The following is a 15,849-nucleotide window of genomic DNA, read 5'->3' as shown; positions in this document are numbered from 1 at the left end:
AAAAACAAAAGAAAAAAAACAAGAAAAAAACACACTGGTAGGCAGAGAAAAGGGCCAGAATCCCTGAAGTCTGGGGGGAGGATGATGGGGGGAGCAAATGAGAGGTTGGGTCTGTGATACAGGCTCAGTACAAGCACCAGTCCAGGGCCAGTCAGGGAAGTGACATGGTTTTGGTGCCATCTTTTAAGCAGCCAGAGATATGTTGCTGCAGCATGCTGCAGCCTGAGGAGGATTGAGCAGGGATGGATAGTGAGAAGAAATCCTCTAACAGGGCCAAATAAGTTTCAAATCTGGACCATGTAAGGCAGTACTTGCAAGGACCTTGCACACAAGTAAAGCAGACTGTTCTGTACCGCCTGCAACATATCTCTGGATGTGTTGAGGAAAACCAACATAGATTGACACTTAGTCTTAAGCGCACATAGAATGAAAGGCTGCTGCAGAGGCTGACAGAGCAAGAAACAAGTGACTGTGTTCTCGCTCTTTAAAAGGACCACAGAAAGCAGCTTGGCAAAGGCAAGCATCAGCATTTTGCCTCATGGAGCCTTTCATGGTGGCAAACATCCCAGTGGAGAAACTTGATTGCCCTAAGTTAAGGGACTACCTGAACCAAAAAGTACAGTATGCTAGCAGTTTTCATCTGCAAACTAGCTTTGCCAAAATTATCTCCCTGCAGTGACTGCTTCACATGTACTGTCTATAAAGTCTGCATTGGCAGAGTATGAATTCTCCATTGTGGCCAATGAAGCCACCAACCCTCAAGATAACTCCGTGCTGCACAGTTTATTTGGAGTGGGGAGTTGGACAGACCAGGACCTGCTTGTTTTTCAGAGCTAGTCCACCTCACATCTGTCAATTTTTGTACCATGGCTCAGGCTGTAGTGAAGGCAGTTGTCAACTACAGCTTAGAATTTAACAAAATCTTAGCATTTCTGTCCAACAATGCCATGCATATGTGCAAGGCTTTCTTTGATGTGCTTCAAGGAATGCACATCAAATTCATGTCACCAGCAATGTGCACATTCAGTCTTTAGTAAGTGACATCTGGTGCACAGTTCCCTGATGTGGAAAGCCTCGTGTCCTCCTTCAAGAAAGCCTTCAAGCACTGTCCAGCCTGAAAGCTTTGGTACAGGGAGTCCTTTGCCAGTCAGTGGGAACCTAGGTGCAAATGTGTTGCTGCCACCAAAGCCTGCATTCATAAGGTGGAATTTGTGGTTTGACACAATCTGTTACCATGCCAACCATATACAGTACTACCAGCAATTTGTGAGCAAAGAGCTGGAAATCACACCTAGCTCACAGTGCATGCTTAATCTATGCAATCTCCTGGAATGGGGAGAGATTCAAGATCAAGTGAAGTTTGTGGCAGAAAATGCCACCTGGTTCATGGAATTGCTAATGTGGTTTGAAGGCTGGCAGGCTGCCATTCACCACTCACACACACAAGCTAATGGATTTAATAAGTTGGGTCGAAGACATGGCATCACAAGAATTGTCAAGCCGTCAGTGTGAAAACCAGCAGAGAAGAGACCCCTTCCAGGCAATAGCTGTGAAGCTTAACAAGTACTACAGGTATGACCTGTCACTGCCACCATATTGTCATTGTATTTTAGATAGCAATCAAATACCTGTTCTCAGCTAGTGAAATCACTCCCTGGATGGGGGAAGGAGCATGACAAAGAACTTGCTGCTTATGCAAACTGTCAAAAAATGCCGGGTGCCTGTGCATTGGGACTCCGTTTGTCATTGGTTTCCACATCTGCAGACCCTGGCAAAATGCTGCCTTGCCATGCCAACTAAGTGGATGCTGAGTGTGCCATCTCAGTGTACAGACAAGTGTTCACCCTGCAGAGACAGAGGATGTCAGCAACAACTGGATGCTGCATGCTAGCATTTAACAGCTAGCTGAATTGCCTGTCTAAAGTTAGCATTGAGTAAACTTTTTTACAATGTAATTTAATAAAGTATGGTGATGGTGTTTGTTACAATTGATGGTGTGTATAGCTTTAATTTCATATTTTCAATTTAGAGTTTAAGTTTAGATTGCTTAAAAACGTATCAATTAATGGCTTTTACAGGCTTAATCAGGGTAATTAAACTGCAGTTTGGGGCCATCTGCCAATCTGTGGTGAGGAGTCGGACTGCTGGGGCCCCTCAGCCAATCGGTGGCATGAGTGGGCCCTGTTGCAATAAGCCAGAGAAATCAGCCACCTGCTTCCTCAATTTTGCTAGGTCCCTACCAATGAATACCAGAGCTGGTTTAGAAATTGTGTTCTCAATCTTTGGTTAGCTTACTAATAATGAGGATATCCTGTCTTTAAAATGTATTACTCTGACAAATGCCTGATGAAATGTGTTTGTGCCCGAAAGCTTGCAATTAAATTTTTTTTTTGCAAAAATCGTGTTGGTCTAAGAAAAGATATCGTCTCTACTACGAGTCCTGATTGCCTTTTGCTCTTACAAATGTATTCAAGCTAACTTACATTTTAAGGTTACCATTTTATCTTTTCACCAGCGTATGTGACAACATAGAGTACACAGAGGTTGCTAGGTACCTGCATGACTACATAGAATAAACCATACCCCTGCCTTTCTGAAACTTTAAGCACACTCCCACGTAAGCTGCCAAAGGTGATTCACTTGCTCTAAGAGCAATACAAAACATCAGGATGTTTTCTTGACTAAAGTCTGCTAGCCAATACAATATATAAATATGCTTTAACAAAACAAAATTACAATCAGGGAGTGAGCATGAGTGATAAAGGAGGCATAGGGAGAGAACTTGGCAAATAAAAAAAAAAGGGCCCTGCTCAGGCTAAAACCATTTCCTTAAATGTCAAGTACAGCATTTTGCTTCATGCAGTACAATCCGGTGCTGCTTCTATTAGATTCCTAAGAAGCTGATATTGTAGAACTTGAGGTTTCCGGAGTTAAACTCAGTTACTATTGATTATTTTTATTCTAGTAGCACTCGAAGGCTCCCATAAGGGGCCCCCTGTGCTAGGGCAGGGGTCAGCAACCCCCAGCATACATGCCAGAGTGTGGCATGTGAAGACATTTTCCTTGGCATGCACACCTCGGGGTAGTTGGCAGGGCAGCTGTGAGGGACCCGATCATTGTGGCAGCACAGCCCCAGCCTCTTCCCCACTATCTGCCATGAGGTGTACATGCACCCACCACTGGCAATAAGCCATGCCAGGGCTCTGTGGACTCCAGTTAGGGTAGCCATTCATCTGGTTTTATAGAGGACAGTCCTGTTTTCTGCTACTCTGTCCTCTATTGATAGAAAAACAGACACCTTTACGTCCGCTATTTTTCTCATGAGACACCCGACTTTTCAACCCACAATTGAACTTCAGATTGTTTGTCTTCATTGGTTAATATATTTGTCATTTAATTAATCCCGTGTTTGTATTGGTCGTGCAAATGCCAACAACGATTCTATTTGTCATGCTTCCTAATGACGTCCTTACATTATGGCTGTTGCTTGCCGCCACTAAATGTTTGACTTCAAAATCAGTTTGACATCACCCTTAATTCAAAACACGCAAGCAAAACATGTCCCTCAACTCAGAATGCTTGAAAGAACATGATTTCATAGCAAAAATACAACTGTCCTCTAGTCTTGAGGTACCTTGATGGCCACCCTAACTCTAGTGCAGCTGCTTGCAGCCTCCCTGTTGCCTTCTGTGAGCACCCTGGACTCCATGCAGGACAGCAGGGGTCTACCCAGCACCTGAGACAGTGTTGGCAGGCAGCCGGAAAGCTGCAAGCGCACGGGGGTCCACAGCCTGGTTTGTTGTTGGCAATTGGTGCACGCATACCTTGGGGCAGACAATGGGGAAGCGGCTGGGGCTGCACTGCCACAAGAATTCAGCCCCTCATGGCTGCCCTGCCATCCACCCCTGGCACACCAACATATTACAAGTTGAGGTTGCGGGTGTTTTTGGCACTCTGTCCAAAAACGTTGCCAACCCCTGTGCTAAGGTATTACATAAAAGCAAAGAACAACATGGGTACTGTCTCTAGGCCAAAGATTCCTGAACTTTTTAGACTCAAGGCATGCCTCTTAAGTTTTGTAAATTGAGTCGTACCTTATTTAAAAAATGAATGTATTACTGTGCTTATTTCCTTGCCAAGAGGTTGGAGTCGGGGAATGACCAGGGAGGGCCTGATCCTGAGCCTGTGCTTATCTGTGTATCTCCGCACAACCCTGGGTACTCTGGCACCCTGGTTGTGAATCACTGTTCTAGGACCTACAATTATTGGAACCTTTCAATGCAAAGGGTCACCTTGAAGTTGCAGTGGAATGCTTCCCATTTGTGTTCATTACTACCTGTTGTGGAGTACAAGCTTTTTTTTTTTTCTGACAGTTATTCGGAGAAAATGTATCCCCCCACTGGAAAAAAATATGCATGCCAATCCAGAACATGTTCCTTAAAGGCCCATTCCACAAAATTAAGATCTTCCCGTAGGTGACAGAAGGCCAGGGCTAACGGGGCTTAGCCCCCCAGAACGTTTCATGAAGGCCAGCAACAGCAGCAGCACCACAGCACCACCACCACAGTGTCCAGCCACCAGGGGTACACTGCTCCGCATCTGGCTAATCAAAAAAGGTTGCAAACCTCTGCAGGAGCCTCATAAAGTAAAAAAAAAGGATTGGTTTCTAAACTCTTTCACTGATTGCTACTTACATGTCCAGCTTTAAAACCAACGTCTTAGAGGTTTTACAACACACTGATTTTATTTTTTGCAACATTTTGTAGCACACTATTAGGTTCAATGGGGCTATAGGGTGTCACTTAGCAAATTACTGTAAGCAGGCCAGGGTCATGCCAAGTATCAGTCGCAGTTTGGGTCTTCAGGCCAAGGTATTGTGGCGCTGGGTTTTCAGGCCAGTATTGTGGTCGGGGCAGAAGGTAGATCAGAGCCAAGGTGTCCAAACAGAGTGGGGGCAGGGATTGTGGTGAGGCAGGAGTGGGGCAGAGGTTCAAGGAGTGCATGCATGTGCACATACAAACACGCACGTGCACACACACGCAATGTTGTATGACAAGTCCCACAGGAAGTGGGAGGGGTCGTATAGACCTTCTCTCAGGGGCTCATAGTGTATATCGTTCTCCCTGGTCACTTGACTCATTAATGTCCTCATGGGAGGAACCAGGCTGGGTTGGGGCTGGTATCTGACCAGCTGTATGGGGGTGCCAAAAACCAAGCTGCCATCTGCTGACCTGCATACATCAAATACATTCTGCTTTAATAAAGTGATGTAAGGTGTTGTGAAGAAGATTAATGTCTGCTTTTGAATATGAATATCATATAATTTTTAAAAACTGCTTATCATAACCTGGAAATTTGGGACTAAGTAAATTTAGTAACATGCCACATATGCCTTTTCCAAAAAATCATCCCTCAGAAACTGGGATATGTTTCTTAAGCGGAAAGCTGATGTTCTTCAATGAAGTAGAAGAACAGAGATGCTGTGCTGTAATGGCAGATGTTTCTCTGTGGGTCATCAAGTAGTAGGGGCGGAAGCCAGTGTTAATTTTGCATAACCACTGCTGAATTAGCAGCAACTGTGAAAGGGTTAACAGTAGTTTTTGCCTGAAGAGCCACTGAGTTAGCTGTTTTGCAATGGTTATTTTTTTTATGTTCACCTGGGTATATTGAGCTGTAGTTTTTTGAGCAGTGCTACTGAACTTTCCTAACATGACAAGTTTGAATCTGACCTCATGCCAATTTGATAATGGTATCATTCATTTACATCTATGAACCTACTCCTGATTTACATCAACAAAGCCACAACCAGATTCAATTTCTCTGGTTTCACTGCAGCAATAATACAAAAATCAGGTATAAATATGTTGTTGTTTTTTCTTGTGGTAAGATAATATAATAAATATTGTAGTATGTACAAATACTACAATTAGATTAATTAGAATGCCCAAAAATGAACACTGAAACATCGGGTGCATAAATTTTAAGTTGACCTCAGGCAGTTTTAACTTACATGCTGAACCAGTGAGTCATTCATATGCTCAGCGTAGGCAAATCATTTCCACATGATCAATAAAACTGCATGCAAATACTCATAGGAATCCATATACATTGACATTGATGTTTTCATAGCTACATACAAGCAAACACTACATTTTTGTAGTTATTCCAGTTGGACCCTGATATATGCCTAAAATGTTTACTTTTGGGGCATTTCAAATACTGCTTCAGCTAGTAGAAGTATGTATAGGTTTGGACAATAAAGCAGCATCCTGCTATAATTTATTTAAAGTTCTGGAAACATGAAATGTTAGACATGACAAAGGACCATTTTGATTTAATTAAGTTTTATGAATTAAGTAAGTAAGTTTCATGAATAATGCAAACACATATGATAGTATCTGCTCGGGTTTTGATTAAGACAAGGAATAGGTAAGGAAAGGAAACCAGCTCAAGAGAATAATCTCAAAAAAAAATACTGCGACTGATTTTCCACCACTTTTCACTTTGTATAGTCATTGACACATTTCAAAAAGAATTTTTAGACCCCAGGGATAAAAAAATGATAAGGCAGAGAAGCTCTCTACTCCAGAAGGGAAGGAGAAAAGCTAATTGTAGTCTGTTTTACTTATATAACTATCCCGATCTCAATTATTCTTCTTGTACAGTGTGCTACATTGTTAGGCGTTGTGTTGGGAAAAACACACTAAGCAGAGATGGCATGCAACAGTATCTGATTGGTTAGAAAATTAGTATTTACCCACTGAATCCTGGTTTGATTTGTGTTTCTTGGCAGAGTGGTTTCCAAGTACAAATTACATTTCTATAACTGCACTGTGGGTTTAATTAAGTCTATAAGATGTAAAGCAGGCTATTCTAATCACTCTCAATTTATACTACTGTAAATAGTGAGTCTACATTGGGTGGAAAGTAAACAAAACACTTTGGCTTTAGAAGTAGTGCAGAATGCTCTCAGGAATTAATATTTTATCCTTTTCATACAAAGATCTCAAGGATTTTACAAAAATGGATGAATAATGAATCAGTAATATCCCTTTGAAGCATGTATTGCTCTTACTTTACACATGGGGAAAACTGAGACATTCATTAAGCAAGAATTTAAGTGAATGACCCTGAATAGCTCCTAAATGAGTCAGTGACCAGGACTTCAGCCCAGGAGTTCTGACTCCTGTCTCTATTTCCAGTGACTAAATATACATCTGTCCCATTATTAAGAATTTTACATTAACAAAATTGTATTATTTCCAGTACCAGCCATCTAATACTAAACATTTCCAGAAAGTAGGACTAGCTATATGATTTACAAGACCCAGACTGCCAGAGGGAAGCTCAAACAGTAAATTGTCCCATTTTTTTCTCTCTGCTCTGAAGAAGGACAAATTGAACTGTAAGATCTATCTGTGTGGGTAACCTACATTTGAAATACTTTCAAATTTTACATTTTATAAAACAGTGAATTGACTTGGTTAAATATAACATGATTTAACTGGTGTTGATGCTGGATAAATCAATGTGAGATGTATACATGAGTCTTGGAAAGAATATATATTTAATTTAGTAAAGTAAAAGCTTTTAATTAATGTGGCTTCAATGGGTAAATTGCCTAAATTACATCAATACCTCCCACTTATGCCTTTGTATATTTACATCTAAAAGATTACAAGTCTGCTTAATATATTTTAATAATAGCCTGAAAAATACAATGATAACTCAGCTAAATTTCATGTTTCAATGTCTGTGCCAGATATCATTGCTCTTTTTCTCTCTGTGTAAAGAATCACAATAATACCCCTAACATTATGAAAACTGTTTACTCCATAAACCAGAATCAGTCCTGGTTTAACTCCACTGACGGCAGCAAAGCATTGCAACATTTAAGAAACTGAGTGAATTCTGCATTAAGCAGAGGTCTTATTGTCGGTCAGTCAGTCACATCTGTTCATTTGAAGCTGCTTTAAGAATTTTGTAGTAATTATCCTGAGGGACACAGTACAAGGAGATATGACTACAGTGCTCAATAACAGTTGTAATTTCAGGAAAAACTCAAGACAATTTGTTTTAGGTGATAAAAGTAAAGTTTGCTTTGTGTGACCATTGGGCTCCAAGTATCCGCTCTCAAGCGGCCTTCGCCCGGGTGGTGCACATTGGGCATTCTCCAGGCTTGCATCTTTGGCCGAGCAGGTGTGTCCTCCACGACTTGCCATCCCCCTCTCGCCTGCCACGACTTGTTGGTTCCTCAGTGGACGGGGTCAGTCGTCTGCTTTGCTTGCTGGCCCGCGGTTCACCTGGCGGTCATTCACGGAGCTCCGCCACCCCTATACCCCGGCCTCACTCCACCTTGTGTGCGTTGTTTCCCATTGGCCTCAGCCTCACCTGTGGAGTTGTGCCTCTCTGCTGGCCGCCTACTTTGACTGGTAGCCAACACGGGACCTGTTCCCTCAGCTCTGGTCCTACTTCGCCTTCCTCCTTCCCTCCAGTCCCTTCTCCTGGGGAAGCATAAAGAAAATCTCTGAGGCTCTCCCCTCAGCCCCGATACTCAGGGAAACTCAAAAGGCCATCCCTCCTCAACCCCTTCACATGGGGAAACAGAAAAAAAACAACTCATCAGCAGAACCTTAAATGCAGGTCCGCTCCTTGGCAGGACCACACCCCGCTCCTCTACTTTTCTCTAACCCCTACTCTAGCTCAGGGTGTTCCTCTTGTCATCAACCATCTCTGGGACTTTCTCTTGTTCCGCCATCAACTCGGCCAAAAATGACGGTGATACCCGTCCCAACCATGACCACTCCGGGGCTTCCCTCAGGGTTCTTCCCTCCGGCGTGGTTCCCCTCTCACCCAGGCCGCTCTGACACTCCCACCTGGGATCCTGCCGGGTCTCTGATTCATCCCTGGGTCCTTGTTCGGGTCTGGGGTTCCTGCTGCCTGACAGCCTCTCGTCCCGGGCTCTCAGCATGCCACCCTGCTCTCCGCTGCCCCAGTTCACTCCCGGTTCTCCGGGTTCTGCCAGACCTGTGGTCAGGGTCTCCTCCTTTCCCCGAGCCAGCTGGGGTCCTTCCCCCCCCCCCTCCGTGGCATCAGCCGCCATTTTTATGACTGCCAGCTGGCGCTCGTGGCTGATGTCACTGGCCAGCCTTAATTGAATGAATAAGCAGCTGATGAGCCATGTGGTCTCTTCCTTCCACCCCTGCTGCACTGTGTCTCCTGCTGCGGGTAAGTACTTGTTATTGTTGGCACGTCCCTCCCCGGGACACTTTGCTTCACAGATCAAATATATCCTGCTTTAGTAAGGTGATGTAAGGTGTCTGAAAATTAATGTCTGGTTTTGAATCTGAATATTATATAATAAAAACATTTGCTTATCATAACCTGGAAATCTGGGACTAAGTTAATTTAGTCACATGCCACAAACACCTTTTCCAAAAAAAATCAGCCCTCAAAAACTGAGGTGTATATCTTAAGCAGAAAGCTGATGTTCTTCAGTGAAGCAGAAGCATGGAGATGCTGTACTGTAATGGCTGCTCCTTCTCTTTGGGCCATCAAGCAGTAGGGATGGAGTCCAGTGTTAACCTTGCAGAAGCACTGCTGAATTGACAGCAACTGTGAAAGGGTTAACAGTAGTTTTCGCCTGAAGAGCCGGTGAGCTGCCTGTGGGTGATGAGTGACAGTGTTTCCCAGAGTCCTTGCTGGGGTGGTAAGCTCCACACCACTGCCAATGAAGGAACAGAAGAGCCCCTTATTTCCATAAAGATTATGATTTTAAATGTGTTACTGTATTTGAAAAAATGTCAATACAAATAAGTAAATCTGAATATTTGGAGGTTTGTGCACATTTTTTTTTACCAGAAGAAGATTAGCAGTCCAAACTTCAAGTCTGAAATGCCAAGAGTCCTTGAAGTGCCTAAGGTCAAATGTTGTAAGGTCCAGCTCTATCTTTCTACATAAACTTACTCTGTGTAAAGCCAACCCTTTACAATTTTTGTATTTTTCCTACTACTTATTCTAGTACCAACATTGCCCTTCTGGTTGCGGTAGCAGATGTCCAGTGTCTTGCAAGTTGGCTTTTGAGTGAAGAAATTTACATGTTTGTAGTTACACAGACAGAAAAGTCCTGGTACAAAGGTGATTGCAAACAGGATGCACATTATCCCTTCTCTCAGGACTCATAATCTGGGGATCTTTAAGAAGAGGCTTGATGACTACCTGGCTGGACTCATTTGAGTCCAGTCTTTTCTCCCACCCAGGTGAGGGGTCGGACTTGAAGATCTACAAGGTCCCTTCTGACCCTGCTTCTATGATTCTATGATTCTATGATACTCCAACATGAATGCATGCTTTCCAGGGAGCAATTCTCCCTCATAAATTGATTCTAATAAGAGCCCAAGACAAAGAGCAAATTCCTCTTCAGCTCACTTTGCAATGCCTACCAGCAAATTAAAACCATTCTATCACTGTATCCAAAATGGCTTCTGTTTTCTCATGTTAGGAGAAAGAACTTGGTGACAAGAGTAACATGTAGGGGCACATGTCATAATATAATGTGATGCTGGGCTCATGAAGCCTTGTTGAAGTTGGTTAGCATAGCAGCTACCCTTCACTCAGGAAAATGTAAAAAAACAATTGATCCTTTTGGGAATGGAAAACTTAAACCATAAAAGTCTCTGCCCAAAACAGAAGCTGGAGTAGGAAGACTGCAAGGCTGGAGTAGGAATTAAGTCATACAACTCAGGAACTTTCTCAGTGATCAGGTAACAAACAGAGGGACTGGAAATTGACTGGGGTAACTTTGTGTATCTAAGAAAGCTCTTTAGAAGGCAGTCAGAAGCCAAGGAAAGTCAGAGAAAAAAGTACATCATGATCTTGCAAAAGGTAAGAAAAAAGCTGTTGGGCAAGAAATAAGCTTGGGACTCTGGTCAAAGAAACTGCCTCGTGCTGTCTGAGTCTAGTATATTCTGGAAGAATGGAATTTATGTACATTCTCTGCAAATAAACAGGATTGCATCACCAGAAAAAAGAAAGGAAACTGACTACATCATCTAATAGGAACAACCTACAAGAACTGACATTTTGGCTAATTGCTTAAATAAAAAGTGATAAACACAACTACAGTAACATGGATGTGATGTTCTCTTTTGGAGGAAATGCAGCAAGAGGAGACAACATTTTTTGGTCAGAAACAAATGTGCACTTTTATAAAAAAATGACACCTCTTTACTAGATTGTGACAGGTTGAAACAGTTCATATTGGGCTAAATTATTTAGAGTGCTATGTATTCTCTATTGTCATTCAATCAGCTCAAATGGAGTTACATCCAGCAGTTAACACATTTAGCACATGAGTTCAGAGTGAAAAATCAAATAATACAGTGTAGTAATCAAATGATAACCATGATGTAACAGAGTAGTCTGACCCTCTACAGGCTCACACTGTTTTGAGGCAGGCCCCTTTAAGAATCAGTCTTTTGACTGCTACATACAAACTACATACAAGCAAACACTACATTTTTGTAATTATTCCACTTAGACCCTGATATATGCATTTTTTTTCTTTTTGGGCATTTCAAATACTGCTTCAGCTAAAAGAAGTATGTACAGGTTTGCACAATAAAGCAGCATCCTGCTATAATATATTTAAAGTTCTGGAAACATATGAAATGTTAGACATGACAAAGGACCATTTTGGTTTAATTAAGTTTTATGAACTAAGTAAGTAAGGTTCATGAATAATGCAAACACATATGATAGTATCTGCTAGGGTTTTGATTAAGACAAGGAATAGATAAGGAAAGGAAACCAGCTCAAGAGAATAATCTCAAAAAAAATACTGGGACTGATTTTCCACCACTTTTCACTTTGTATAGTCACTGACACCTTTCCAAAAGAGTTTTTAGACCCCAGGGCTAAAAAAAATGACATGGCAGAGAAGCTCTCTACTTCAGAAGGGAAGGAGAAAAGCTAATTTTAGTCTGTTTTACTTATATAAAGAGGGGTATAGAGGGGATTATTAGAACCAGTTGGGTAAATGGCACATTATTGCCTGATAAGCAGTAAAGGCTGAAAAAGCTACAGGAAGGAGGCATGGTTTCTTCTAAACAGATGGTCCATAGAAGTGCTAGGATAAAGGAAGACCTTTGGTCAGGGAAAGGTGGTTGTTAGGACTGGTGCTAAACTGTTTTTTTTGGAGTTTCCCAGTGATACAAATGATACAACATTTGCTAATGGTGCAGCTGATAGATGGTTGCTTGAAGAAAAAGACAGAATAGACTTGAGGTGAGTATAATCCTTGCTTGTGGTGGGAAGGTAGTGTACACTTCACAGTCAAAGGTCATGCCTACATCGCAGGAACAGCATGTCCCCACAGGAATGGTTCCAAACATGCCACTTTCAAAGCAAGCAGAATGTCTTCACGGATGTATTTCTGGACCTGGGGTAAGCATGCAGAAAACAATAGGCATGGAATGCTGAGAAATGGTCCATGTCTGGGGGACGGACACTGCTGCCATCATGCAGACCCAAAAGGTCCTTGTTTAAAACATAAATAGAACAAATACAAAATAATGTTTGGTTATAATTTCATAATGTGTGTATGTACAGAACTGATACAAGTAAGCCACAGTTTGGGTAGATCTGGTAGAACTTTAGTATATTTCCCACAAATAATACAAGTTTTAAGGACCTGATGCAAATTGGCCCATTAATATCAATGGAAATACCAATATCCTCAATTACCTCAGCAGACTTTGCGACAAACTCTATCTTTGTTCAATACATCAGCTGCTTTACAGATGAGCTATATTTATATTCTCAAATCAATAGGTAGGAGAAATGTCTTTCACACTTAATATGACCTTGGACTATTTTGGCTAAGTAAAAAATGTCAGAAGTATGGATTTCTTAGTATATTTAGAACCTCTAATCAAGGGGAATTCTCTTAAAAAGTGAGATAGAGCTTTAAATAAAGGAAAAATACTGAGCACAGTGTCACAGCTCTGGATCATCCTGAATATAAATGTACACTTTATAGAATACATTTTCCTGAAAGATTCTAAAAGTTGGAGCTCTTGAATTCAATTTGAGGAAAGCTTTGAATGCCTTTAATAACCTGGATGTGATTCAAGCAGTATTTTGTGGCTAATCAAGTAAACCTCAATGTTTCCAAAGTTCCACAGAAGCTTTAGATGGGATAAAAAAAAGGCTGCATGCCCTCCTGTTGTGAGCCATAAGCAAACCTGGATCTGAAAGGAGTTAAGAAGAAATTTGCTCAAAGGGCAAGTTATTTCATATGTGTTCCCTGTGAGATTCCTAATTCCATCCTCCAATGCACTTGATAACAGCTGCTGTCAAAAACTAGTTAGAGCAGGGGTGGGCAAAATATGGCCCGTGAGCCAGATCCAGCCTACCAAGGGATTCTGTCTGGCCCATGGTCCCCCAGCCTAGGCATAGGCAGACAACATGGGCAGTGGCACGTACAGCCGGTCCTACTGCCTCTGGTCACACAGCAGGTTATGGGTAGACTCAGTTTCCCAGCAGTCCCCAGGGCAGTGGCTCACTGATCAGCTGCCACTGCTGGTCCACCCCGTACCCATCACCAGAGGCACCGGATGGAGCAGGTGGGGTTTCCATGTAGACTGGTCTGAGACCTTTGCAGGCAGGGCATGCTCGGCCAGGTGGATAGGATGGGGCCACAAGTGGGCAGGCAAGTGGGAAGTGTCGTCCAGGAGTGGGACGAGCTGGTGGGAGTGGGACAAGCTGGTGGGAGTGGGACAAGCTGGTGGGAGTGGGGACCAGGATTGTGGGTAAGTGACAGCTTAGGGCCGGGGCCTGGGGCAGACCCATGATCCACCCCCAACACATCTCTGCCTGTGGAACTGGTACCCATTGCAGGGACATGCAGGGAGAAGATTGCAACTCTATACCTGGTCCCAAACTCACGCTGTCATCACCCTGAGATCCTGGCCCCACCCACCCGTCTTTCTCCTGGACACTGTTCCCTGCCTGCCTGCAGCCCCATCCCACCCATCCAGCTGAACATACCCTGCCCCCGGGGTCCCGGGCTGGTCTCCATGGAGACCCCACCTTCCCGTGTTCTGCATCTGGTGTCCCAGCAGTGGGTGCAGGACAGACAGACCTCAGGCCAAATAGGATCAATTGTTCCCCAGCCCCCCAGCATGCTGGGCTGGGTCAACACTCACCCCTACCCCCCTGGCCTGCAACAGCTAACCAAAACTCCTTAAGTGGCCCTCCAGCCCAAATAATTACCCATCCCTAAGTTAGAGGATGGGCCACTAGTCTGATCCAACATAATACAAAATGTGTACAGAACAGTAGTAGTAATTATTTTTATTAGTATTACAGAGGTCAAAATATGCAAATATACATAAAGTAACTGAAAGTGCAAATATTCAGACTGGTTACGAGATAAAATCACTATCTTTAAGTCATGTAAATAAATGTATGTAAGTAATAAGTGTTACAATAATGACACGTTATATTAGGACAACTAGATTTTTGCAAAAGAAATTCCTTTAATTGCAAGATTTGAGGCACAAGCACCCTTCTTCAGGCATAGGAAAAAAGATTGTAATAGTTCTCCTAGGTAGAAATGAAAGTTCATATTTCATAGGAGAGTCGAAGATGTGGTAGAATCTCCTGTTTGGAGCAATTTATTTTATATGCAGAATAGGCTCAGGGAAAAGTTGGAGTAGTCTGTTTACCTCAAAGTTGTTTGGTGGTAAGCAGGATGTAGTCATATTTCCTTCTGGTTATGATGTTTCATATTTCACATATTGAACTTTAATGTCTACCTAGGAAAACTTTTAAAATCTTTTCTCCTATGCCTGAAGAAGGGTGCTTGTGCCCCAAAGCTTGCAATAAAAGATTTTTTTTTTTTGCAAAAATCTAGTTGGTCTAATAAAAGGTATCACCTCTACCATGAGTTCTTATTCCTTTTGCCTCTAGACCAAAACAGCTACAACCTGGATACCTTACACAATAATGACAGGGGGGTTTTGGTATCCTGTTTTAAAAGGTATACAGTTAAGGTCCAATCCTATAAACTAGGGCTGTCCAGCTTTTGAGTGGATGGTGGCCGCTGGCACCAGGCACTCTGGTAACATGATGCGTGGATTGCGTACCATGCCACATGGTATTCCTCAACCTGATACCACACAGGTGCACGAGCTGTCAGGTTGCAGGCTCCTTTGGTCCTACCACACTGCTCCCACTTCCAGGGGCAGGAAGTGGAAGCTGGAGGTGAGAGGGGGAGCCCAGGGACTCCAGCAGTAGCGGCATGGAAGTGAGGTGGGGAGTGGCACCAGGACCAGGAGCCCAGGGGCTGCAGAATAACCCCTTGGGGCTGCATGCAGCATATAGGTGAGCCTCCAGTTGGACAGCCCTGCTATAAACATTGGTGGACATATCTAACAACAAGCATTTTAATAGGTCCATTGAAAGATCAGGATCTTAACATTTTTGCACTTACTTAAAGGGAAGCAGGAAACATTTTAACACTAATATAACAATTTGTGGAGCCAGCCCTGCAAGGTGCTGTGTCCTCAAATATAATACCCTGCAGGAAATGCTCTGTGTCAGTAAATCTTGCAGCATATAAGTCAGGGAAAATGTTGCCATTGACTTCACTGGGACCAAAATCAGGCCTGTATATGATACTATATAAACTAAGGATCGTACAAATTTAACGCTATAGTTTTGCTCTTTACTCAATGATTTTGTACATTTCTATACATAAATTTGAACACAATTGCATAAGTAAATGGGTAAGGTGGGAAACTGTAGTGTGGGACAGATGGTTTGTGATGCATGTCAGACTAAAGG

The sequence above is a fragment of the Gavialis gangeticus genome, unplaced genomic scaffold, assembly GCF_001723915.1.
Source record: "Gavialis gangeticus isolate Ggan-Ray unplaced genomic scaffold, GavGan_comp1, whole genome shotgun sequence".
Lineage (NCBI taxonomy): Eukaryota > Metazoa > Chordata > Crocodylia > Gavialidae > Gavialis > Gavialis gangeticus.
The sequence above is the reverse complement of the archived record's forward strand: the minus strand, read 5'-3'. Positions refer to the sequence as shown.